The sequence below is a fragment of the Macaca mulatta genome, chromosome 12 (assembly GCF_049350105.2).
Source record: "Macaca mulatta isolate MMU2019108-1 chromosome 12, T2T-MMU8v2.0, whole genome shotgun sequence".
Lineage (NCBI taxonomy): Eukaryota > Metazoa > Chordata > Mammalia > Primates > Cercopithecidae > Macaca > Macaca mulatta.
In genome coordinates, this window is record NC_133417.1 from 135,902,612 (window position 1) to 135,929,426 (window position 26,815).

The following is a 26,815-nucleotide window of genomic DNA, read 5'->3' on the forward strand; positions in this document are numbered from 1 at the left end:
TTAGAGCCAGACTAGCTGGGGGAAGGGCAGGCATGAGGAGAAGGAGCGGTGGTTCAGCTTCTGTGAGTCCACGGAGGCCAGAAGTCCATCCTCCAGCTTCCTATCTTCCCCCCTACATTTTCTCATGCTTATTCTCATTTCTCATTACAAAACGGATGTGAGGTGATGCACAAAACTGCCTACAATTTGGAAAGACAAAATTAGTATAGAAGCCTGAAAAACACAGGAAGATCCCTTCTCTACAAAAATATTTTTTTAAAAAATTAGCCAGACATGGTAGCACACGACGACTGGAACCCCAGCTATCTGGAGGCTGAGGTGAGAGGATCGCTTGAGCTCAGGAGTTCGGGGCTGCAATGAGCCATGATCATGCCACTGCACTCCAGCTTGGGGAACAGAATGAGACCCTGTAAAAAAATTAATATATAAGGAAATTGAAGGGAAAATGGGGACACAGACATAAACTGAAATCAGGCTTGGGTGAGCAAAACTATGGACGGAAAACACATCAGAGTCTAGAGGTTTGGAGAAGCCAGGGTCAAAGGCAATGCCAGGGCCAGAAGCAGACCCAAGGCTGTGCCTCACACCTTAGGGAGTCGAAATTTATTCTGACCACTGTCATCTCTTCTCTAGATGACTGCATTCACTCCTCTCTGTTCACCCGGCTTGTAGCTCCGCTTCCTCCGCACAATCTACTGTCAAACTAGCAGGCAGAGAGATCTTTTAAAAACACAAATCAACTCCAGAATGGGAGAAAATATCTGCCATCCACGTGTGATTAAGGGTCTAGCCTAGGCTGGGTACGGTGGGTCATTCCTGTAATCCCTGTCACACGCATCCTTGTAAAGAGACCACCAAACAGGCTTTGTGTGAGCAATAAAGCTTTTTAATCACCTGGGTGCAGGTGGGCTGAGTCCAAAGAGTCAGCGAAGGGAGATAGGGGTGGGGCAGTTTTATAGGATTTGGGTGGGTAGTGGAAAATTACAGTCAAAGGGATTTTTCTCTTGCAGGCAGGGGCGGGGGTCACAAGGTGCTCAGTGGGGGAGCTTCTGAGCCAGAAGGAATTTCACAAGGTTAATCCATCAGTTAAGGTAGGGCAGGAACAAATCACAATGGTGCAATGTCATCAGTTAAGGCAGGAACCGGCCATTTTCACTTCTTTTGAGATTCTTCAGTTGCTTCAGGCCATCTGGATGTATACATGCAGGTCACAGGAGATATGATGGCTTAGCTTGGGCTCAGAGGCCTGACATTCCTGTCTTCTTATATTAATAAGAAAAACAAAACAAGATAGTGTTGAAGTGTTGGGGCAGTGACAATCCCAGCACTTTGGGAGGCCAAGGTGAGTGGATCACCTTGTCGGAGGCATCTGAATCAGAGCGACTCCATCTTGATTAGAAGCTGTGTAAAATAAGGCTGAAACCTACGGGGCTGAATCCCCAGATGGTTAGGCCTTCTAAGTCACTGGATGAGATAGGACGTCAGCACAAAATACAGGTCATAAAGACCTTGCTGATAAAACAGGTTGCAGTAAAGAAGCCGGCTAAAACCCACCAAAACCAAGAGGACCAAGAGAGTGACCTCTGGTGGTCCTCACTGCTACACTCCCACCAGCGCCATGACAGTTTACAGACGCCATGGCAATGTCAGGAAGTTACCCTATATGGTCTAAAAGGGGAGGCATGAATAACCCACCCTTTGTTTAGCATATAATCAAGAAATAACCATAAAAATAAGCAACCAGCAGCCCTTGGGGCTGCTCTGCCTATGGAGTAGCCATACTTTTATTTCTTTACTTTCCTGATAAACTTGCTTTCACTTTACTTTATGGATTCGCTCTGAATTCTTTCTTACACAGGATCCAAGAACTCTCTCTTGGGGTCTGAATCCTGACCCCTTTCCAGTAACATCCTGAGGTTGGGAGTTCGAGACCAGCCTGGCCAACACAGTGAAACCTCATCGCTACTAAAATACAAAAAATTAGCCAGGCATGGTGGCGTGTGCCTGTAGTCCCAGCTACTCAGCAGGCTGAGGCACAAGAATCGCTTGAACCCAGGAAGTGGAGGTTGCAGTGAGCTGAGATCGGGAAACTGCACTCCAGCCTGGGTGACATACTGAGACTGTCTCAAAAAAAAAAGAAGAGGGAGGGGGTCTAGCATCCAGAATATTTAAAGAACTACTACAACTCAATAAAAGAAACAAGTAACCCAATTTTAAAATGCGCAAAAGACTTGAATAGACATTTCTCCAAAGAAGTCATAAAAATGGCCAACAAGCACGTGGGAAGACGCTCAACATCATTAGTCATTAGGGAAATGCAAATAAAAACCACACCTGCTAGGATAACTATACTCAAAGACACAATAATGCGTATTGGTGTGATTGTGGAGAAATTGGAACCTTCATATTTTGATGGTAGGAGCTTAAATTGGTGCAGCTACTTTGGAAAACAGTTTGGCAATTCTTCAAAAGGTTCACAGAGTTACCATGTGACCCCCAAAATTCTATCCAAGGTAACTGGAATACTATGAAGCAATTAAAATGAAAGACTTGGCTGGGTGGGGTGGCTCACATCTGTAATCCCAGCACTTTGGGAGGCCAAGGCAAGTGGATCACGAGGTCAGGAATTCAAGATCAGCCTGGCCAAGATGGTGAAACCTCGTCTCTACTAAAAATACAAAAAGAAAAAAAAATAGCTGGTCATGGTGGTGGGTGCCTATAATCCCAGCTGCTCAGGAGGCTGAGTCAGGAGAATCTCTTGAACCCAGGAGGCAGAAGTTGCAGTGAGCTAAGATCGCACCACTGCACTCTAGCCTGGTTGACAGAGCAAGACTCCATCTCAAAAAACAAAATGAAAGATTCCTACAATGTGTGACAACTTGGATAAAATCTCATTCACCTACTGTTGAGTGAAAGAAGCGAGGAGAAATGAGTAGGAATTGTATGATTCCATGATATGAAAGTCAAAAATAGACAAAGCTAATTTTTTGACCTATGACAAGAGTATAGAAAGGAACCAGAAATCCTTGGCCTTGGAGATGGCAAGAATTAGGGCCCCAGTCACCACCTGGGCTCTGGAATTTTCTTAGCTTTTTGTCTCAGCTTCTGTTTAGAAGTTAGCTTCAGTCTCTCCAAATGTCTTTTTCTTGCTTGCTTGCTTGCTTGCTTGCTTGCTTGCTTTTTTTTTTTTGAGACAGAGTCTTCCTCTGTTCCCCAGGCTGGAGTGCAGTGGTACAATCTTGGCTCACTGCAGCTTCCCCCTTCCAGGTTCAAGCAATTCTTCTGCCTCAGCCGCCTGAGTAGCTGGGATTACAGGTGTGTGCCACCATGCCCAGCTAATTCCAAATGTCTTTTTCTACAATCCATGGCCCGTAGCAGACTCTGGACACACATATTTCCAGTCCCCTCATTTGGAACAAGACCTCTTTTCATTTACTTCCCATTCAAAAATTGCTAAGGAAGGCTTCTAACTAGCCAGAGATTATACTGACCCCTGGCTTATCTGGCCAACAATAGAATAGGCCGCTCCCATGAGGCCCCTGTGGTTGGAGTTGGAGGTGGGCAGAGGTCTCCTAAAGAAGGCCTCTCCAATGGCATATGCTGTTTCCAAAAGATGGATAGGTGCTAGGCAGACAAGCTCATAGATATCCACACCATTCAGATCCAGCTTGCTTGGAATTCACTCAACTGATGCCTTCTTCCTTCCCAGACCGAGGATTCATGCCCCTGTCCTCTCCTAGGTTGGTCCACTCACACAAAATCTTACAAGCAGCTGGAGAAACACCATCAGGAAGCCAGGCTTGGTGGCTCACCCCTGTAATCCCAGCACTTTGGGAGGCCGAGGCAGGTGGATAACCCGAGGTCAGGAGTTTGAGACCGGCCTGGCCAACGTGATGAAACCCCATCTCTACTAAAAATACAAAAAATTAGCTGGGTGTGGTGGCGCGTGCCTGTACATCCAGCTACTCAGGAGGCTGAGGCAGAAGAATCACTTGAAAGCGGGAAGCAGAGGTTGCAGTGAGCTGAGATCGCACCACTGCACTCCAGCCTGGGCAACAAGCAAAACTCTGTCTCAACAAAAAAGGAAACACCATCAAGTGTATCCAGGGTACACCGTGGTTTCTTCTCATTGCTGGTACTACTTCCTCCTCCAGGTGCCCAGTGGCATTTTCAAGCTTCAACTAATCCACAAGCTGATCCATAACTATACTTGCCTTGTTAATTCCGCAATGCCTACTCAATTTTTTGTTTTGTTTTATTTTGTTTTGCTTTGCTTTGTTTTGTTTGAGAAGGGGTCTTACTCTGTCACCCAGGCTGGAGTGCAGTGGTGCAATCTTGACCAACTGCAACCCCACCTCCTAGGCTCGAGTGATTCTCCCATCTCAGCCTCCTGAGTTGCTGGGACCACAAGCGTGCACCACCATGCTTGGCTAATTTTTTTATTTTTTTGTAGAGACGGGGTCTCACCATGTGGCCCAGGCTGGTCCTCTGAGCTCTGGCGATCTACCCACCTTGGCCTCCCAAAGTGCTGGGATTGTAGGCATGAGCCACAGTGCCTGTCCCCTACTAAATTTTAAATATGTACCTTTGACCCAGTATTTCTGTTTCTAGAAATATATCCTATACCCACAAACATTATCGCAAGTATACAAATGTATATTCAAGGATATCCATTGCAGTATTGTTTATATAAAGGATTATAGAAATTGGGAGGGGATAAGTAGAATTTCAAATACCGATTAATAAGGAACTCATTAAATAAATATGTCTTAACAGACACAATGGAACATTTTATAACTGTTAAAAGAATGAGAGCCAAGGCTGGGTGAGGTGACTCAAGCCTGCAATACCAGCACTTTAGGAGGCCGAGGTGGGCAGATCACCAGGTCAGGAGATCGAGACGATCCTTGCTAACATGGTGAAACCCCGTCTCTACTAAAAATATAAAAAATTAGCCGGGCGTGGTGGCACACTCCTGTAATCCCAGCTGCTCAGGAGGCTGAGGCAGGAGAATCACTTGAACTCGGGAGATAGAGGTTGCAGTAAGCCGAGATCGTGCCGTTGCACTCCAGCCTGGGCGACAGTGTGAGACTGTCTAAAAAGAAAAAGAAAAAAAAAAAAGAATGAGATCCTAATACTAAAAAAAGTTCAAGATATGTTAAGTCAAAAAGCAAGTTGCAAAACAATATCTATGGTAACATGATAATAAGGATGATGATAATAATAATATCTATGTTAGCAGATGCATATAAAAAAATCCGAGCAATAGACACAAATTATTAACAATAGTTAATAGGTGCTGGAAAAAGAGGTCGAGTGGGGAGATTTAGGAGAGACTTTCATATTTCTTTAGGATTTAAAGCATAAAATAATGGTCTGTTTTTTAAGAAAGGAATTTGAACGTTGGGGACAGTGTGACAGATGTTGTTTGATTGCCTTCCAGACAGATGTCTTGTGTCCACAAGGTTGTTTAAGAATTCAGACTTATCTCCTTGTTCACTGACCCATAACACAACAGACTAAATGTTTGACATGGGAAAATTCTCAGGGACAAAAGAGCTTATTCAAGCAGACCTAACAGCTATGCGCTATCTCATAATCAGCAGAGAGACAGACGTGGTGCCTGTGCTGGGGGTGGGGACAGGCGGAGGAGAGGCTGCAGAGGGCTTACCGGGAACAGCAGCTCTTGTGGCCCAGGCTTTGCTGCAATTGATGCAGCAGTGGCCTGAACGGTGGAGATTCTGGGTGCGAGGGCACAAGAAGGAGAGTCAGGAAGACGGGGAAGCCTGTGTGATTCAGAGTACTTCAAATCACGAGCAGACACAATTAACAGAGAAAATGCAGAGGGCAAGATGCACGCATCTTGAAGCAGGTGACAGGGGAATCATGCTCTTGAAATGAGGGCCTGTTTTAGGGAGATCAGCCTAAAACATGCATCCTGAGTTTTTCTTTCTTTGCTTTTTAAAAAGTTTATTTTTTTTTCTTGTGGCAAAATATACAGAACATAAAATGTACCGTCTTAACAATTTTTGAGTGTAATGTTCAGTGGGTGTGAATTACGTTCATCTTGTTGTGCAACTGTGACCAGCGGAGGGTGTCCAAGTTCTTGGTGTCTTGAACAAAGAATTGGACAAAACGCTCAAACAAAGCAAGGAAAGAATAAAGCAACAAAAGCAGAGATTTATTGAAAATGAAAGCACACTCCACAGGGTGGGAGCGCCCCCAGCATAGAGGCTCAAGAGCCCCGTTACAGAATTTTCTGGGGCTTAAGTACTCTCTAGAGGTTTCCACTGGTTACTTGGTGTACGCCCTATTTCCTGTCATAGCTGAAGTGTTTCCATTTGATTTCGTTCTAGGAAATCAGCAAGAATCGGCCTTATGTTCCCTGCCTCCAGACCCTCTTCTCCTGCCTCACACCCATCACCACCATCCATCTCCAGAACTCTTTTCATCCTGTAAAACTGAAACTCTGCATCCATTAAATAGTAACTCTTCATTCTTCCCCTCCCCTAGCCCCGGCACCACCACTGTACTTCCTGTCTCTATGATTTTGACTACTCTATGTACCCCCATAAGTGGAATCATAAGGTATTTGTCTTTTTGTGACTGGCTTGTTTCACTTAGCATAATGTCCTCAAGGCTCATCCTTGTTGCAGCATCTGTCAAAAGTTTTTTCCTTTTTAAGGCTGAATAATATTCTATTGTATGGAGAGACTACATTTTGCTTCTCCATTCATCCATCGGGGACACTTGGATAGCTTCCATGCTTTAGCTATTGAGAATAGTGCTGCTGTGAACATGGGTGTACAGGTATCTCTTTGAATCCTTGCTTCAGTTCTTTTGGGTGTATACCCAGAAGCCATCCTGGGCTTTTTTGATACGGGGCAGGTTATTTCTGAATAAGATGGCAGTAGTAATAATCCCTGACTTGCAAGCTGCCTTCTGCTTTTCCAAGGATGTTCCCATCAAATCCTTCCCTCATTTGATTTTCACAACCTGCAAGGGAGGCAAGGCAACTGGCATCCATATGGACATGGAAACCGAGGGCCGGGTTCCTGGTGTTGGGCTCCCCCACCCCTCAGGATGTGGCATTCCCTTCCAGGTCCCACCTGGGCACACAGGTCGCCGCATGCCCATTTCTGTCTATCTCAGTATCAACTCTGGCTAGCCTTCTACCATTTATTTTATTGTTATTGCAGCGAACATTTTTTGTATTGTTAGATATGAGTTGTAAATTTCTTTTCAAAGAATTAATATGTCAGTATGTTCAATTCTTTGCCTTCTACTTTTAAAATTCCTCATAAAACAACCTTTTTCGATTACTTACTCCACCCTAACTCATTCTGATCACCTGCTCCACCCCAACTCATTCCAATTACCTGCTACCTGTTCTGCCCTGACTCCTGCCAAAGCACTCACCCCCTCGTTCTCTTTAAGTTAGCCAATCAGAATTAGTTGAGCCCATGCGGTCTAACCCTAGCCAATACAGGAAGGACACAGCAGCAGGGGCCACGTGCCTCAGGGATAAGAACCCCTTCCCCTCCCTTGTCCAAATGTGCGCTCACCATTGTTCCATCTGTAAGGGTGCACCCTTTTACATAGAAGTAACTTGCCTCGCTGAGAATTGAAAAGAAAATTTTATATTCGAATGCTATTCCTTTTGCAGCACCGAAACTTTATACATAACAGTATCATAGACTCTTTCTGGAGGGAGGTGAGAAAGAGCTCTTTCCAGGTCCTTATATGTATAAATAGGCATGTCCACCAGCCCCGCTTTCTTCAAGGCGACTAGATGGGAGGGGCACTGGTTTCCCAGAATCAATTTTAATTCCATTAAAGTAGATCAGAAAATCGCTTATGCATTTCATCAGGAATGTTGATTATTTTTTCCCAGAAGGAAGTTGTTAATTGCATCACACACAGAAAGTTTTGTCCCAGACCAGTCTGGGGACAATTTTTCTTTTTCTTTTTTTTCGAGACAATCTCACTCTCTGTCGCCCAGGCAGGAGTGCAGTGGCACAACCTCAGCCCACTGCAACCTCTGCCTCCCAGGTTCAAGCTATTCTCCTGCCTCAGCCTCCCGAGTAGCTGGGATTACAGGCGCCTGCCACCATGCCTGGCTAATTTTTGTATTCTTAGTAGAGACAGGGTTTCACCATGTTGATCAGACTGGTCTCGAACTCCTGAACTCAAGTGATCCGCCTGCCTCAGCCTCCCAAAGTGCTGGGATTACAGGCGTGAGCCACAGCGCCCAGCCCAATTTTTCTTTTACAGATTGTTAGTGTACATAAAAGTCACCCTAGGTGCTTATTGAAAATGCCGATGTGTTCATAAAGGAGGACGAAGTGGTTGCCTCCTCCATATCTCAGGTTTCACAGGTGACTCCGCTCCTCAAAGGTGACCCCTTCCCAGAACCACCTGCTCCGCGGAGGTCACTGGTCACTTGGCTGCTGGTCACACCAGGACCAAAGTCTTGGGGTATATGCAGCTGCCTTCCCCAGAGCCTCCGCAAAGGCAAGGGGGTGGGAAATAGTTCAAACCTGGGATAGAATGACCCTGCCTTCCTTCCCCAGACGAGCACTCCAACTTGGGTGTAGCCAACATCATTGAAATCTTGGGAAGACAGACAGGTCACAACCCATCCACGGTGGCAAAATAGATGTTCCTTTTCTTACTGAGCCTTACAGCCATTCTGCCAGCCTCCCACACAGTTGCTCCACTCCTTGGTGGGTGCCACGAGCCCTGCCCCCAACCACCTAAACATCCTCCCCACTTTATCATGATGAGCAGACACCTACAAAAGCCACCTGCCTTGCTTCCCACCCCAGCCTGAACCTCGGAGGCCTTTCTGCGTATTCAAAGCTAGGAGAAGGTGCCCTTCCTGCCCTCCCCACCTATGAGGCAGGAGGTGGAGCTGGGGACTTGACTGCCTGTCACTGTTACCAGGTTCTTGGCGTTTTGAACAATGAATTGGACAAAACGCACCAAAAAAGCAAGGAAAAAATAAAACAACAAAAGCAGAGATTTATTGAAAATGAAAGCACACTCCACAGGGTGGGAGCGGCCAGAGCCAGTGGTCTTAAGGCCCAGTCACAGAATTTTCTGGGGTTTAAATACCCTCTAGAGATTTCCATTGGTTACGGTGTAAATGAAGAGGATGAAGTAAAGTTACAAAGTCATTTGTACACCCTTTGTGAATGAAGAAGATACTTCCTGTCATCACCGAAGTGTTTCCAGGTTCCCTGCCTCCAGGCCCTATTCTCCTGCCTCATCACCACCTCCTACTCACGGCTCTTTTTTTTCAGGTAGGATGTTGAGGTTCAGGATTGGCAAAGAAAATGGGCTCTTTGATATGAATGAAGCTGTCAAAGGCGTTTGAACCATAGCAACTCCATCTTGATTAGGAGCTGGCTAAAATGAGGCTGAGACCTACTGGCCTGCATTCCAAGATGGTAAGGCATTCTAGGTCACAGGATGAGATAGGAGGTCAGCTCGAAATACAGGTCATCATAAAAACCTTGCTGATAAAACAGGTTGCAGTAAAGAAACCGGCTAAAGCCCACCAAAACCAAGATGGCCATGAGAATGACCTCTGGTCGTCCTCACTGCTACACTCCCACCAGCTCCATGACAGTTTACAAATGCCATGCCAACGTCAGGAAGTTATCCTATATGGTCTAAAAGGGGAGGCATAAATAATCCACTCCTTGTTTAGTATATCTTCAAGAAATAACCATAAAAATGGGCAACCAGCCGTCCTCAGAGCTGCTCTGTCTATGGAGTAGCCATTTTTTTAATCCTTTACTTTTTTTTCTTTTTTTTTTCTCAGAGGGAGTCTCATTCTGTTGCCCAAACTGGAGTGCAATGATGCAATCTCAGCTCACTACGACCTCCGTCTCCTGAGTTCAAGCAATTCTCCCGCCTCAGCCTCCCAAGTAGCTAGGATTACAGGCGCCTGCCACCTCGCCCGGCTAATTTTTGTATTTTTAGTAGAGAGGGGATTTCACCGTGTTGACCAGGCTGGTCTCGAACTCCTGATCTTAGGTGATCCGCCCTCCATGGCCTCCCAAAGTGATGGGATTACAACCATGAGCCACCGAACTTGGCCCTTTACTTTCTTAATAAACTGGCTTTCATTTTATGGACTCACGCTGAATTCTTTCTTGCATGAGATTCAAGAACCCTCTCTTAGGGTCTGGATCGGGGCCCCTTTCCTGGAATAAAGCCACCCGACCCTGCTCCCAGAGCTTGTCCCCTTTTTCCTGCGGCAAATGCGGCTCAGCAAAGGCCGCGGGACGACGCCAACTGCGACACAAAGAAGGAGCCCAGGCCAGCAAGACTTGAACATGCCTGGACTCCTCGCAGGGATCCCCCAGTGTGGACTCTGCTACAAAAGTGAGGAAAAGGAAAACGGAATAAATCGAGTGTAAAGTGGACTGTGGGGCCAGGGGTGTCGGAAGTGGTGGATTCACTGGAACTGACTGTGGGATTCCACCATGACAGAAATGGGGCCTTAGATAGAGACTGAGTTGTGGAATAATTAAGATCTTTTTTGATTCAAACTCGAATCTGTAGCTCAGAAATAGAACTTGCTGCTACCCGTGCATTCAGCACCCAATATAATTCAGGAACTGTGCTGGGCACTGAGGATTAAATGTTTGAAAATGTGTTCTAAGGAGTGTAGGGTCCTGGGTGGGAGGCAGCCATGGGCAACCCCATGCATGCCGCCTGGTGTTCACCCTTGAGGGCCACCCAGAATGGGAGAGTTGAGGAGGCATCCAGAGCCGGCGACCTTTGAGCTGCAGAATCCTGCGTTATTCCTGTAAGCCAGCAAACACTTTTTCTTTTTTTTTTTTAACATTTTTATTTAACATTTAAAAACCTAGATATAAGAAAGTGGGCCAGGCGTGATGGCTCATGCCTGTGATCCCAACATTTTGGGAGGCTGAGGCGGGTGGATCACCTGAGGTCAGGAGTTCGAGACCAGCCTGGCCGAAATGGTGAAACCCCATCTCTACTAAAAATGCAAAAAATTAGCTGGGCATGATGGTGGGCTCCCATAATCCCAGCTACTCTGGAGGCTGAGGCAGGAGAATCACTTGAACCTGGGAGGCGGAGGTTGCAGTGAGCAGAGGGAGTGAAAAAAAAAAAAACCTAGATATAAGGCAGTGACATCAACATTGAAAATAAAATTCAGGATGAGTAGGCATCCGGGGTATAAAAAGTTTGGGGTAAGAAGGAGTTCCAGGCAGGGGGAGCGGGCTCACAGGTGTGGGGTTTCAAGGACTGAGTAGGAGGCAACAACCTGTCTGCAGGAGGAGGGGGCCTTGCTGGCCCGGCCCAGGAAGTTGGGTTTTATCTTGAAGGTAATTGAAAGCCATTAAGAGAAACAAGCCTGTGGGACCTGCATTTCTAAAAGGCTCTTGTGTAGCTCAGTGGGAGTGGCCTGGAGGGGATTCCTAGAAGGAGCCAGCCAGTAACCGGGGCTAAGGCAGTAACCGGTGGGAGCGGGTGAGGGCCCGGGCAGGAGGGAAGATGTGGGAGCATGGGAGTGGACCTGTGGCTGGGGGGACGCGTACATGGGTGGGTGGGGGCAGGAGGGGCGACATGGGAGCATCAGAGTGGACCAGTGGTCAGGGGGATGCACACGTGGGTCACGAAGGTGGTGAGGAGATGAATAACCAATACGGTTATTAATAACTGGTTACCTCCAGGTAAGGAACAGGTTTTGAGGCATGGACATCATTTGAATCAGGTTCCTCCTTCCCTGGATTGGGGCTGGGGTGGAGTTTCCTCACCTGGGATCTGGAGCATTCTCCAAAGTGCCTCAGGGCTGCCCAAAAATAACCGAAAGGACACCCAGGACCCCCTCCTGGACAGCGAAGCCATCTCTCCAGAGGCCTCAGCAGAGCCCCCTTGTTTTGGGGAGCCCGTCGTCCCCGGCCCTCTCCTGGTAGCACAGAACAGCACTCACTTCTCTAATTGTCCCCTGGTAGAAACGGCCCGGAGAACGTGAAGGAACAAGGCATCCTAATCCACTGTGTGGCGTGGCAGAATCCATGACAAGCCACACAGGTGTAGGGCTGTCGCGCTGTCATGCAGGGTCCCAGCGCTGAAGGACTAGGCAGTGAGGGGGCAGGGAAAGTCAGAAAGGGCACCCAGGGTACAGGGCACAGTGCTCAGTTTGCTGTGGCTGCCTGAGTAGTGATAATCACAGCTACAACTGCAGGTGCGCTCAGTACCAGGCCCCGCGCACCGTCTCAGAGCATCTCATTTTATGCTTATAGCAAAGGAGGTACAAATTTCAACCCCTAATTACCATTAGCTGTCATCATTTTTATTGTGGCTCTGCCTGCCTAGCCCTTGCTCTCCCCACCCCCAAGTCAGTGGCCCACTGAGCCCTCAGAGCCTGGATCCACAGCCCAAGACCACCAGGATGGCCTCTCCTCCTGATGCTCCCATGAGTCTTTGCTGCTCTGAGAAATGCGGGTTTTTCTTCTGTGTTGAGTTGAACACGGGGCTCTGCCTTTCTCTCCCAAGGTACCCCGCACATGTCAGGGTCCCTATGGGTGGCTGGAAGGAACTGCTTCATGAAGGGAAGAAACCAGCCCTTCAGTGATATGGGGCTCCCCTGGTCCCTGGAGGAACAGTAGCCTCTGTCTGCGTCCTAAATTGGGGCAGCAGGCCTGGCACGGTGGCTCAAGCTTGTAATCCTAGCACTTTGAAACACCTACGCAGGCAGATTGCCTGAGCTCAGGAGTTCGAGACCAGCCTTGGCAACATGGTGAAACCCCGTCTTTACTAAAATACAAAAAATTAGCCAGGTGTGGTGGTGTGCACCTGTAGTACCAGTTACTCAGGAGGCTGAGGCAGGAGAATTGCTTGAACCCAGGAGGCGGAGGTTGCAGTAAGCTGAGATCACACCACTGCACTCCAGCCTGGGCGACAGAGCAAGACTCTGTCTCCAAAAATATAAAAATAACAATTAAAAAATAAAATAAACAAAGTAGATAAACTGGGGCAGCAGTCCCCTTAGTGGTCATGTGTCCTCACGTCTCCACCACAGCCTTGTAGTGACAGGATGGTTAGACGTCCTGCAGAGATCCTGTCCTGGACATGCTCCCTCCTCCAGCCACCAGCCCCCACAGGGTACAGTGCTCATCACAGCCTGGGGTGGAGTCTATCTGAGAACATCAGATAGTCTATCTGAGAACATCAGCAATGCCCTCTTCAAGCTCTTCCCAAAGAAAGTGCCCCATTCGCCTGCCTCTGGCCCTGCCTGGCCTGCACCTGAGCCACCAGCTTCCTCCCAGGCCTCCGGTGATCCCTGGAACAGTCTCTAGAGCAGGAGCAGGAGTAGGAGCAGGCAGGGCCTATACCTTCATTCTGCCTGAGTCCAGGCAGGCTCGGCTATGCCTTCAGGCCCCTCGACCACAATCATGGTGACCACATCCCAGGACAGTCCCTGCTTTGATAACCTGCCTCACTATCTAGTGCCCTCTTAGCTCCACTCTGCCCAGCCTGGTGTGTCCTCCACATCTTCAACCTCGGCAGCCTTCCCGGGGCTGCCCATGCCCACCTGCTCCCTGGTTTCCAGTCTCTCTTCTACCACTCTCCTCCATCCCTCCAGTCAGGAATGCACCAGTGCTCCCCTTCCAGACCCCACTGTTGCCCCCATGCCACCTGCCTGTCCAGCTTTTCTCCAAGCACCCGAGATGGTCTCAGTGCCTCCTACCCCCCACCTAGTGAGTCAATTTCAGTACCTGGACCCTCTAATTCTGCCCTGTGGAGTCTAAGTATGTGCTGCCCACTCGCCAGAAGAAACAGAAAGTACCTTCTCAGAATATGCCAGGCTTTAATTTCTAGAACTGTGGAGTCATTCAGAAAATGAGAAGCAGAGTGTTGGGCATCTGATAAGTGAAGATAAGGGCTCAGAGGGATTACAGGTCATGGGGCAGGGAGGGGTGGAAGGGAAGACAGTTAGGCTGATTTTTCTAAAGAATAGCCTAGACACCAGCCCTTACGTAGGATCAGCTGTGGTTAGGAGGCGAGAGCCTTACCGGAACCTGCAGGAACAGCCCCTCCCTGGCGGCCCTCCTCCGTCCCTCTGTGCCAAGCCCAGCCCCTGTGGCTGCAGCTTGAGAAGCCTCTGATGTGCGCCCAGAGGCGTTTTCCCTGGCACAGTGGCTGGCGGACACCTGGAACAGGGGCCCTGCAGCTTCCCCAGACTCAAGCAGACAGTCGTGGCCTTGTGCAGCGTCGACATGCCCTCTGGCTTCTCACCAAGGCCCCCAGTGCACCTGCCTCTGTGTCTGGTCCACTGACATACCACTGCCCTCGTTCTATGCCAAGCACCTTCCAGTGTGCCACCCAGGGACCAGTGGCAGGAGGCAGGCTCCTAACAGACATAGATTGGGCTCCCGGGCACACTTACTCTACTTCTACACCCCCCACCCTGCACATAAGGAGGGCACGTCAGACCCAGAGGATGGCACCCCCAAGACTCAGAGGCCACAGGGAAGGGCCTGCGCTGGCTCACCTCCACCTCGATGCTGACTCACAGAGCTCCAGGAATGTGGACCAGTAGGGAAGGAAGAGGTTCTCAGATAGACTCTGCAAACAGAGCTCACATGACCCCCCTGGAACTCTCTCGTCCCTGCACTGTCCCTGACAAGGAAAGGACAAGGCCTTGGGCCAGTCTTCTGCAGGAGGTGTCCTGGACAGGCAGTTCCCAACTGGTGTGCACAGGCTGTGGCTTCAGATTTGTCTCTGGGCTGTGCTTGTTCCTCTAGGAAGGGCCCCAGCAATTCCAGCCCCAGGGAAATTTTCTCTCCCTCCTCTGGTGTGGATCAGCCAGGGCATTTCACAACCAGCTACCAATGACAAAGAACTGGTAACAGGACCACCTCCCGTGCCCTGGTCTGGGTGTCCCTGTGAAACTGGATGAAACGAACACCAGGTGGCCGGGGTCAAACCCCAAGTTAAACAGAAGGGGAGAATCTCAGCTCCCAGGCAGAGACAATGGGTGGGGGAGGGAGAGCGGGCAGGCGGTTACAGACCACGTGGGACAAGAGTTCAGATCTTTGTGGTACTTGTTGGCAGTTTCCGTCTTCTTACCCCCAAGCTTCCTTCCTGATTCTCTGCCCAGCACAAGGGGATTGGGGAACATGTCCAGCCAACTACAGTCAAAGGCAGCACAGGGCAGGGTATACAGTCAGTGCCAGTTAATGGTTAAGACAGCCAGCATATCGGGCATTGCAGTGAGCCGAGATTGCGCCACTGTACTCCAGCCTGGGCAACAGAATAAGACTCCGTCTCAAAAACAAAACAGCCAGCATAGGAGTCAGACAGGATCCCAGCTCCACAGTTGAACTCTCTAAGCCTCGGTTTCCTCATCTATAAAATGGTGATAACATTCATGACCATCTCACAGGGATGCTAAGATAATTAAATGAGAAACCCCACAGAATGCACTTAGGACAGGGCCTGGCACATAGTAGGACCTCTAAAAATACTAGCCATACTATCAACTTGACTGGGAATGGTAGTTGAAGAACCAGTGGGCTCCACACAATCTCATATCAGAGAATCTGACTCTCCAGGCAGGCCTGAGAGTCAGTGCATGATGACTAAATCCTTCAAGGCACACAGGGGAAATATGTCCTGTGCAGGGCTGTCTTACTTCTCTTCCCCACCCCTGTTGGCCTCAGTATCTGAAATTGCACCATCGAGATGAGTTCCTTTAGGTAGTGCCAGGCAGCGACTCAGATCCTAGGGTTCTGAATAGAGACATAGGGGCACTGCTGTACTGGGGCATGGAGGGCTATAGCATAGGCTGGCTTAGGGGTATGGTTTGGGCACCCCAGTTCCCCACAGGCCTGATTGCCCACAGAGCTCAGATGTAGAAGGGGCCTGGCAGATCAGGCAACCAAAGCTCCTTTCCCTAACCCCACAAGGTCCAGAACCCCAAGATCTAGCCTTTCTTCCTTTCCCCAGCCCCCTCATCATCACTTCCTGGCACTCAGCTCCTGCATCTGAGAAATGAGTATCATACCAGCGCTGTGGTTAGGCTCAAATGAGCAACCCATGCAAAACGCTCTGAACTGAGCTAGACATAGGTGTGGTATTAGTTTGACAGGGCTGCCATTACCTAGGACCACAGACTGGGTGCCTTAAACAACAGAAGTATACTTCCTCACGATTCTGGAGGCTGGAAGTCTGAAATCCAAGTGTTGACAGGGTTGACTTCTTCTAAGAGCTCTCTCATTGGCTTGTAGACAGCCATCTTCTCCCTCGGTCTTCACATGGTCGGCCCTGTGTTTGTGTCCTAATTTCTTCTTCTTCTTCTTCTTCTTTTTTTTTTTTTTTTTTTTTTTTTTGAGATGGAGTCTCACTCTGTTGCCCAGGCTGGAGTGCAGTGGCACAATCTCGGCTCACTGCAACCTCTGCCTCCCGGGTTCAAGCAATTCTTCTGCCTCCCAAGTAGCTGGGCCTACAGGCACGCACCACCACGCCCAGCTAATTTTTGTATTTTTAGTAGAGACAAGGTTTCACCATGTTGGCCAGGATGGTCTCAATCTTCTGACCTTGTGATCTGTTCACCTCAGCCTCTCAAAGTGCCGAGATGACAGGCATGAGCCACCACACCCGGCCAATCTCCTCTTCTTATAAAGACATCAGTCATATTGAATCAGAGTCCATCCTAACGACCTCATTTTAACTTAATTATCTCTTTAAGACCTATCTCCAAATACAGTCACATTGTGAGGTACTGGGGCTAGGACTTCAACATAAGACTTTTAGGGGATACCCTAATGTCCCTAATGTCACCAAATAGTGGTGGCAGAAAGAAGGTATTTGTTGCACTGAACTAAATAGCAGTGTTTCCTGAGCCCCTAATAGTTGGTGCTCAGGAAACATCACTATTTAATTCAGTGAGGCAATTACCTTCTTTCTGCCAGTATTATTCTAGGCCCTTGGAATACATTATGAGCAAAGCAGCCCAATTCTTTGTCCCTGTGGGGTTTACATTTTGGGGGTAGAGGGAGGGGCAACAGACATCATATGTGAGACGTAACTAAAACGTAAGTTATGTAGTGTGCTAAAAGGTGGTATGTTCTATAAAAATAAATAGATAAATACATAAATAATAAATAACAGAGTAGAGTAAGGGGAATCTGGAGCCAGAGCCAGCATTTTGAATAGGGTAGTCAGAGCATGCCTCATCGAGGCAACATTTGGCAAAGCCTTCAAGGAGATGCTCTATGGCCTTTTATGGTTCTTCCTAGGGAATTGCATCAGAATTATTGGGCTTTGACCTCCCATTTCCCTGCCCACCTCCACCCACGCTGATGTTAGAGAAGAGACAGTGCCTCTGAGACACAAGATCTGACACTGACATTTGACTCTGCTCTTTATTAGCGGTGCCATGCTGCGCAAGTTGCTCAACCTCTCTGAGCCTGTGCCCCACATACTGCACTCCTCTGGGCCATCACCTCTGTGCAGTGGGGTCAGGGTAGAGGCATGGCCTGAGGTCAGCCACCCCTAGGCTGGGCTGCCCTAGGCTAGCTGGGGTGGGTGCTGGGCTTTCAGAAGTAGCTACCAGATTTTGCATGAGATGACTTGGGTATCAATTAGGACAGTGTTCAGCTGCACGTAACTGAAAACTAGAGTAACAGGGATTTTTGTTTGTTTGTTTGCTTGTTTTTTGTCTCATACAGAAAAGGAAGTTTAGAGTTGGCAGTCAAGGGCTGGTGCCATTGCTTAGGGGTCAGCGAACATCAGGACTCCTCCTGTTCTCCTCCACCACACTTAGCAGCTGGCTTTTCCCTCATGTTTGAATATGTCTGCTGCGCCTCCAGGCGTCCAAACTGTCTTTCAAAAAGTTAGGAGAAACCGATGAAGTCAAAGATCAAAGGGAAAGCCTAAAGAGCATGCCAGGTGAATCAGTTTCTTTTTAAATATCCACCCACCAGTTGGGTGTGGTGGCTTATGCCTATAATCCCAGGACTTTGGGAGACCAAGGCGGGTGGATCATCTGATGTCAGGAGTTCGAGACCAACCTGACCAATGTGGTCAAACCCCATCTCTGCTAAAAAAAGAAAAAATTAGCCGAGTGTGGTGGCGGGGGCCTGTAATCCCAGCTTCTCAGGAGGCAGAGGCAGGAGAATCGCTTGAACTCAGGAGGCAGAGATTGCAGTAAGCTGAGATCATGCCATTGCACTCCAGTCTGAGCAATAAGAGCAAAACTCCATCTCAAAAAATAAAAAATAAAAATAAAAAATAAATATCCACCCGCTGAGTCCCTCTCTTATTCCACTGGGCAGAACTGGATCACCATGGCCACCACTACACACAAAGGATCTGAGGAAGTAGTTGAGCTGGACACCTTGCCGCCCCTCAAAGGCAGGATACTGTTAGTAAGGAAGAAGGGGAAGCTAGATACTGGGTAGGTGCCCAGGATATGCTCTCAGCTGAGCTCAAGTGCAGTGAGGGTGGGCGGTGTATCACAGCCCTGGCTCAGAGCCACCCCCAGGATGGAGGAGAGCCCCGAGTTGAGAGGGGCAGAGCCTGGGCTGCAGGTCTCGGAGTCTGCATAGTATGGGCAGTCTAGTGGCGGGAAGATTTCTCCCTCCCCCTCCACTCATGCACCAGCATCCACGCAGCCTCCACTTTCACAGGCTGAGGTGCTGTCTTATTTCTCTCACCCTCTGCCATACTGCCCCTTGGATCTCCCTGACATTGTGCTGCTTTCTCAGGGCTTGGCTTGAGCACAGTGCAGATGGGGTGAGGATGGGGTCCACTCCTCATCACTGCTTCTCAGGGGTTCCCCCTCCACTCTTCAAAAGAGGGGATGGGAAGCGGGGTGTGGGGCTGTGTGCTAAGGAAGCCTCTCCTTCCAGCTTCCACTGTCCTCCCCCCACCTCAGGATCATAAGTGGGGGGCTCTGAGGGCCCCTCATTCCAGAGCCCATGGGCTAAAGCAAGTAAAGGTGAGTGAGGATTAAAGCAAAAGGCAAACGTGAGGACACAGAGCCTGGCCTCCCTGTCGCAGCAACCTGGTGAGGATGAACTCAGAGACCAGCTCTAGTGGTGGAAAGTCAAGGAAAGACTGCCAGAAGATGAATGCCAAAAACCTAGGGCTCCTCCTCTTCCTCCCCATATCCAAGCCCTCGTCCTCCTTAGACGTACATCTAGAGTCTGACCGCTCCTCCCACCCCCACAGCCACCGCCCTGGTCCATCCTACATTCCGACTCACATAGATCATGGCATCTCTGTCCTTCCTGCACGTCCAGCCGCCCCATCCACCCTCATCACACAGCCAGACCAGCCCTCTGGTGTTTCCCAAATCTCCACGATGGCTCACAGGGTCCCATGGATTCCTGTGGACTCCCAGGATCACTTCAGCCACAGGGAAGCGTGCTCCTGACTCGGGGCCTTTTCATTTCCGGTACCTTCTGCCTCGGAGGCCCTTCCCCCTGGAGCCCTGGGCTGACTCCCTCACCTTTCAGACTTTCACTAGCACCTTCCAGAGCCTTCCTCTGGCCTGCCTGTGTTCACGACAGCAGCTCCCCACCCTGCTGCATAGCCTAACATGCTGGTCAGCTTTCTTTCCTCCACACCACGTGTTGCCACCAGACACAAGCGCCACAAGCTCCTGGAGGGAGGGACCAGGTCTATAGTCTTCCATATCCACAGTCCCTCACGTATTCCCTCAGTGCTTGCTGAGTAAGTGAGTGAATGAATGAATGAATGAATGAGTGAACCACAAGAATATTATTTGACCTCAAGAAGACTGCAGGAACTGGCAGGGGGACCATGATCTTCCCGAATGCTCTGCATGAGATGACTTGGCAGATCCCGCCGACTTGCCTTTTTAAAACCACCCTGGAGGCCGGGCGCGGTGGCTCACGCTTATAATCCCAGCACTTTGGGAGGCCGAGGTGGGCTGATCACTTGAGGTCAGGAGTTCAAAACCAGCCTGGCCAACATGGTGAAACCCCATCTCTACTAAAAATAGAGAGGAAAAAAAAAATTAGCCTGCATGGTGGCAGGTGCCTATAATCCCAGCTACTTGGGAGGCTGAGGAAGGAGAATTGCTTGAACCCTGAAGGCGGAGGTTGCAGTGAGCCAAGATTGTACCACTGCACTCCAGCCTGGGTGACAGAATGAGACTCCATCTCAAAAAACAAAACAGAACAAAACAACCCACCCTGGAAACAGAGAGAGAATCAGAGCGAAAGCTTCCAGTTCAAACGTAGGTTAAGAATGAGGTTTGCGGAGCCAGCGGGCATCGAGTACTGACCAAGAAGACCCAGGAGGGCCCACAGGGAGCTGCAGTGTGGGGGCGGCAGTGTGACCTTGTTGAAACTAGCCCCTCCAGTGGCCTAAGGCTGGGGGAGATTTGGCTCTGCTACTTTCCAGCACTGTGAGCTTGGGAGCCTTACCTGCTCCAAGCTTCAGTTTCCTTACTTGTATAATGGGGATAAATTACACACTTTTTTTTTTTTTGGAGATGGAGACTCACTCTGTTGCCCAGGCTGGAGTGCAGTGGCACTATCTTGGCACTATCTGCAACCTCCAGCTCCCGGGTTCAAGCAATTCCCCCGCCTCAGCCTCGCCAGTAGCTAGGATTACAGACACGCGCCACCACGCACGGCTCATTTTTGTACTTTTGGTAGAGACGGGGTTTCACCATGTTGGCCAGGCTGGTTTCGAACTCCTGACCTCAAGTGATCCGCCCTCCCTCGGCCTCCCAAAGTGCTGGAATCACAGGTGTGAGCCACCGCGCCCAGCCCTAACACACTTTCTTTATTGCTCTTGAATCAACCGAATTCCAAGGCCAACATCATTTGGAAACGTTGACCTAGATTTCCTTTTCCATCTCCACTGGGACCTCCCCTTTCACCCACCAGAACCCAGGAGGCTTTGATGCCTTGAACACACAGAAGGGCTTTTGTACATCAAGGTCGCCCCGGCTTCTTTGCTGCCCAAGCTCACTGGTGTGGTTTCCTAATGTCCCTGACAGTTTGGGAGATCTCTGCCAAGGCTGGACACCTGGTACCAGCCCAGGTGCCCCACCTGTCTCCCACCCCCAGGTCTCTGGTCACCGCCTGGATACTGTGAGTACTGGAGAACTTGCTACTTGAGGACACCAACACTCTTTCCCCTGAGGGCTGGGGCATATGCTCTCCAGACCCACCTTTCTCCTTCCCTCTCAGGACCCCTGGAGTGATCTCATCAACATCTGGCTTAACTCATCAGGAGATTTTCTGCAGGCAAGAAGGCAAACGCCTCTGGAGCCAGGCAGGCCAGGTGAATGTATGACCAAACTGCAGGGCATGGTAGGGGCGTGTACTGGTTTCCTAGGGTGCCGTAACGAAGTACACACAAACTGGATGGCTTAGAACCATGGAACTGTGTTGACTCACAGGTCTGGAAGCCAGAAGCCTGAAATCAAGGTGTTGGCAGCACCATGCTCCCTCCAAAGGCACCGGGAAGGATCCATTCCAGGGCTCTCCCTGAGTTTCTGGGGGTTGTTGGCCGTTTTTGGCGTTCCTTGGCTTGGAGACACGTCACCCAGTCTCTGCCTTCAGCACGTGGTGTCCTCCCTGTGTATGTCTGTGTTCCCATTTCCCCTTTTTCGAGGACAGAAGTCAGATTAGGGGCCCACCCTACTCCAGTATGACCTCATCTTAACTAATTACATCTGCCATGACCCTCTTTCCAAATAAGGTCACGTTCTGAGATACTGGCAGTTAGAACTTCAACATGCATATTTGAAGAGGGTACAATTTAGCCCCTAAGAGGGCTGATGAGCCCTGGAGGGTGAGCAAGTCCACTCCAGTTCACTGTTGTCCTGCAGGGCCCTGGGAGCCCATCCAGGGTTTGCTGGGACAAGGTACTTTCTGTGCCCAAACTGGGTGAGTCCCAGGAAACCAGCATGGTTAGTCACCTCAAATGGGGCCCTGTCTTCTTGTGTTTCAAGAGAAGTCAGAAATTCTGACTTCATGTGAAATCTCCCAAATTTTGAATGGGCATCTAATTCAACAAATTCTAAAATCCTATGCGGCCCCATCTGAGGGTGTCTAGCCTGTGAGTGGCCAGTGGTCACCCATTGCCTAGCATGGCAGGGCAAATGGTAAGACTCCGAAAACCGCAAATAACAGCAACTGTGGCCGTGAGCTCAGGCCGGGCAAGTTGTTCTGGGGCCCTGCATCAGCCCCGTCTCTTAGGAAGCCTTCCTGGGCCCTACTACCTATGCTCAGCAATGCTTCTGGCTCCAGAAGCTTCCAGCACTGTTTCAGATAGGGGGGCTTCTTGCCCAGAGGTGACATTTGCAAACTGTCTTGGAGTTGGTGACCCAGAAGGAGGGACCCCAGACTAGAGGAAGATAAAAAGGCAGAGAGTACCAGACAGTGCCTTCCGGGGAGAAGAAACAAGTCATGAACATCTGATGTAGGGACGGGACGGACACCACGTAGGAAAGGCCGCCCTGCTGCCCAGCTCCCACCCCTGCCAGCACCACCAGGCTGGCCATCTCTTTCCCACCTCCCCCACCACCATGCACACGGCGCCATGCACCGCTGCTCCTCACCCACTCAGACCAGCTCCAGCACCTTCAGAGGTGAGATTAGCTTCTCAAGCAACGTCTAAGTCTTGATCATAGCACCCGCTCTGCGGTTTTGCTGATGGTGACTAATGGAGGGAATTTCAGGCTAGGTCAGAAAGGAAGGTGGAACAGGGTAAAGTGGGTGAGGATGAGGCTTTCTGGTTGCTCCTCCCAAGTGCCCAGGAAGTTGCCCATCCAAGCCTCTCTCCCCTGGTGGGGCTTGCCCTGCTGCGTCTCTGGTTTGCTGGCCTGGGCAGTGCCACACTGCCAGGCTTTGTAGATCTGGAAGGAGAAAGAGCAAGCCAAAGAGGAAGTGGCATCAAGAAGAAGATGGGAAGGAAGGGCAGTCTCCCCCTTCCCTCTTGCCAGGCCTGCAGAATTGGGGAACCCATACAGGAGACCACATCCCTGCTGGGAGCTGCACCCCCTGCCCGGCCTGGCCCCAGGTGCCCTGATCTGCCTGCCATGACCTGGGCAAAGCACGCTGTTCCTGCACATACTCGGACTTTCTGAAACCTGAGGAGGCAAGGGCGGTAAGGGGGAGTCCCACACAGCCCAGGCCCAGCTGGTCAGACTAATTTTAAGTTTTTCTCAGCCTGACTGAGGCCTGCTAATCTCCACCATGCCAGAGAATGCACTCATGATGCCCCCTCATCCCCCAAAAAAAGCTCCTTTTTCTGTCCAATTTCAATTTCTGTTTTACCTGCCCCAGGCCCACCCATCCTGGGAAATCTGCCCTGACCACCACCTCACAAAAAGAGCTCTCCCTTTCTCAGCATGTGGGGTAACTGTGGTTGGAAACCACAGTACAGCCCTGTGTCCCCAGCCCTGGCACAGTGCTTAGCTCTAAATAAGTTCTTGGTAAGTGTGGGTGGAATAAATGAATGAGCATTTTATTACACAGTGACAGCATGCTGCACGGAGGTTAGGTCTAAAGTTAGCAAATAAGGTTAAAAGAGTTCAGAGTTTAAATCACCCTTGAAACTCCATCAGGAAAACAGCTTATTGGGATTGACATTAGGTCTCCTCAATAAGTCCAGTACTAATATATTTCCTGTTGTTGAGGAGAGGGACCTGGACCTCTGGCCCAGCTCCCCAGCCCTTGGTCCAAAACACGCCCTTGCTCAGGAATTCCCGAGGTTTATGGGACATGCCTGCAAAACAACATACATCTAGGAATCTTAGACGTAAGAGCCTTCCCATCCCCCACCAGCCCTCTCCAGGGACTCTGCCTCTGTTGTCATGACAACCAGGACAGAGTCTAGTGGAGCCTCGGAAAGTCCGACAGGCTGAGAATGAAGTCAACCAGAAGCAGAGAGGGGACCCCATGCAGAGAGTGGAAATCAGAGGCCTTTGGTGAACAGCCAGAATGACCAAGCTTTTGAAGAACCCTGAAGGATGCTAATAACAAGAAAAAGGGGAAACTCATCAGCTCCAGGCATAAAATGGGACGTGCCCCAGGCTAGAGCCTGAAAAGGCCAGCAGTGAAGGGGGTCTTTCTCCTCTTAACCTCATTTTCCTCCCTATGTTTCAATGAGTTTTTCCTATTGCTTTATTTGAGAATTTCCAAACATATAGAAAATATGGAACCAATAGTACAACAAACACTCACGAGCCCTTCATCTATGTTCAGCGACTGTTTAGATTTTGCCTTGTTGTCTGTCTACCTGTATTTGAAACATTTGAAAGTGAGTTACATGAATCATGACACATCAGCCCCAAATATTTCAGCTGCATCTGGTAAGAATTGTCCATTCTCCTACATAACCACAAAACCAAGTTTAAGGGTACTTGAATTAAGAAAATAAATAAATATAAGGGTTTTTTTGTTTTTGTTTTTTAAATAAACTAGCTTGGCGTAACTAGAAAAATAAAGGAGGATCAGGGATTCCAGAGAAAAATTATACCAGACCAAGCTTAGATTTGTTCTGATAAACTTCTAAATTGGGTTCTCAGGTCGGGCGTGGTGGCTCATGCCTGTAATTCCAACACTTTGGGAGGCTGAGGTGGGTGGATCACCTGAGGTCACGAGTTTGAAACCAGCCTGACCAACATGGTGAAGCCCTGTCTCTATTAAAAATACAAAATTGGCCGGGCGTGGTGGTGCATGACTGTAATCCCCGCTACTCAGGAGGCTGACGCAGGAGAATCGCTTGAACCCAGGAGGCAGAGGTTGCAGTGAGCTGAGATGGCACCATTGCACACCAGCCTGGGCAACAAGATCAAAACTCCATCTCAAAAGAAAAGAAAGAGAAAGAAAGAAAGAGAGAGAGAAAGGAAGGAAGGAAGGAAGGAGGAAAGAAAGAAAGAAAAAGAAAGAAAGAAAGAAAGAAAGAAAGAAAGAAAGAAAGAAAGAAAGAAAGAAAGAAAGAAAGAGAGAGAGAGAGAAAGAAAGAAAGGGAGAGAGAGAGAGAGAAAGAAAGAAAGAAAGAAAGAAAGAAAGAAAGAAAGAAGAAAGAAAGAAAATCTAAATTGGGTTCTCATTACAGAAAAACAAGTGAGCGTTCAGCTCTGCCAAACATCTATGCAGGAAGTCTCTAGATGCATATTTAACAGCAAGTCTCCAAATCATATATTTATACTTCCTAAATGATGTTTTGAGAAATTGGAGCTGTTCTATATTTATGCTTATCACATAATAAGTGCTTAATAAGTTCAAATGCAAACTTTGCCTTTGGGGCAGTAGAAAGTCTTCAAAGCCCACCATCTGAGCCTACATGGGTGATATGGTTTGGTTTTGTGTCCCCACACAAATCTCATCTTGAATTGTAATTCCCATGTATTGAGGGAGGGATCTGTGATTGGATCAAGGGAGCAGTTTCCCCCATACTGTTCTCATGATAGTGAGTTCTTACGAGATCTGATAGTTTTATACACGTTTGGAAGTTCCTCCTTCCTTCATTCTTTTCTCTCCTGCCGCCTTGTGAAGGTGCCTGTTTCCGCTTCTGCCATGATTGTAAGTTTCCTGAGGCCTCCCCAGCTATGCAGAACTGTAAGTCATAAATTAAACTTCCTTTATTTATAAATTGCCCAGTCTCCAGTCTCAGGTAGTATATTTGTGGCAGCGTGAACACTAATACAATGGGGCTGGCTCAAACTGAATCTGCCCTGACTCTGCCTCACAGAAATGACCTTTAGCTAACCACAAGATGATCTCTCTGATCCCATCAAACACCTGCCCTAGCTGTTCTGAGAAGACCTCCTTAGCCACCCAAGTCCTCCCAGCTTTCCTTATATAACTCTCTAGTTCATTTATGACCACAATCACAAGTTAGCTCTTAATTTGTCCTCTATTTTTCCCTGTGGATTAGTCTTATTTCCCTAATACTAGCCTAAGACTGTCTTCCTCTCCACTGTGGCTCAGAACTTGCAGCCAGAGTTTCTTGGTTGACTCCAGCCCACTAAAGATTGGGCAGAAACGCCAGTCCCTGGTGTGCCACGAACTGAGCTAAGCACCTTCCAAACAAGGTCTCATTTAATCTTCACAAAACTCTATTGTATGAGTACTAGTATAGCCCCTAATTTAGAGATGAGGAAATTAAGGCTCTCAGAGATTAACAGAAGTCATACAACCACTAAGTAGCAGAGGTGATTAGTAGTGACCTGAGCTGGTCTCTCAGTAGACAAGTCCCAGATTTTTAACCTGGGTTAAAAATGGCAAGGCACTAAGATGCCAGACTGTAGGGCGAGGGCCCTTTGTGGTTTTCCATACAACTGGGCGGGTAGGGGCCAGGGAGAAGATGCTTCAGTCTCCCATGCATGGAGCAGGTTACATTGCATGCCTAGGGTTCTATTTCAGGCACGAACTTTGTATCCTCCTATGGACTCCCGCAGGTTTTTTTGAGACAGGGTCTCCCCATTGTGCCCAGGCAAGACTTAAGACTTCAGTGGCATCATCATGGCTCTCTGCAGCCCCAACCTTACTGGTTCAATCAATCCTCCTACCTCAGCCTCCCAAGTAGCTGGGATTACTGGCACACGCCACCCAGCCTGGATGATTTTTGTATTTTTTGTAGAGATGGGGTTTCGCCATGTTGCCCAGGCTGATCTCTAACTCCTGAGTTCAAGCTATCCTCCCAACCCCACCTCCCAAAGTGTTGGGATTACAGGCGTGAGCCACAGTGCTTGGCCGAGAGTCTATTTTCTGTTCTAGCCTTCTCCTTGGATTTCACACAACAGGTGCTCCATAAATACTCAATGAAT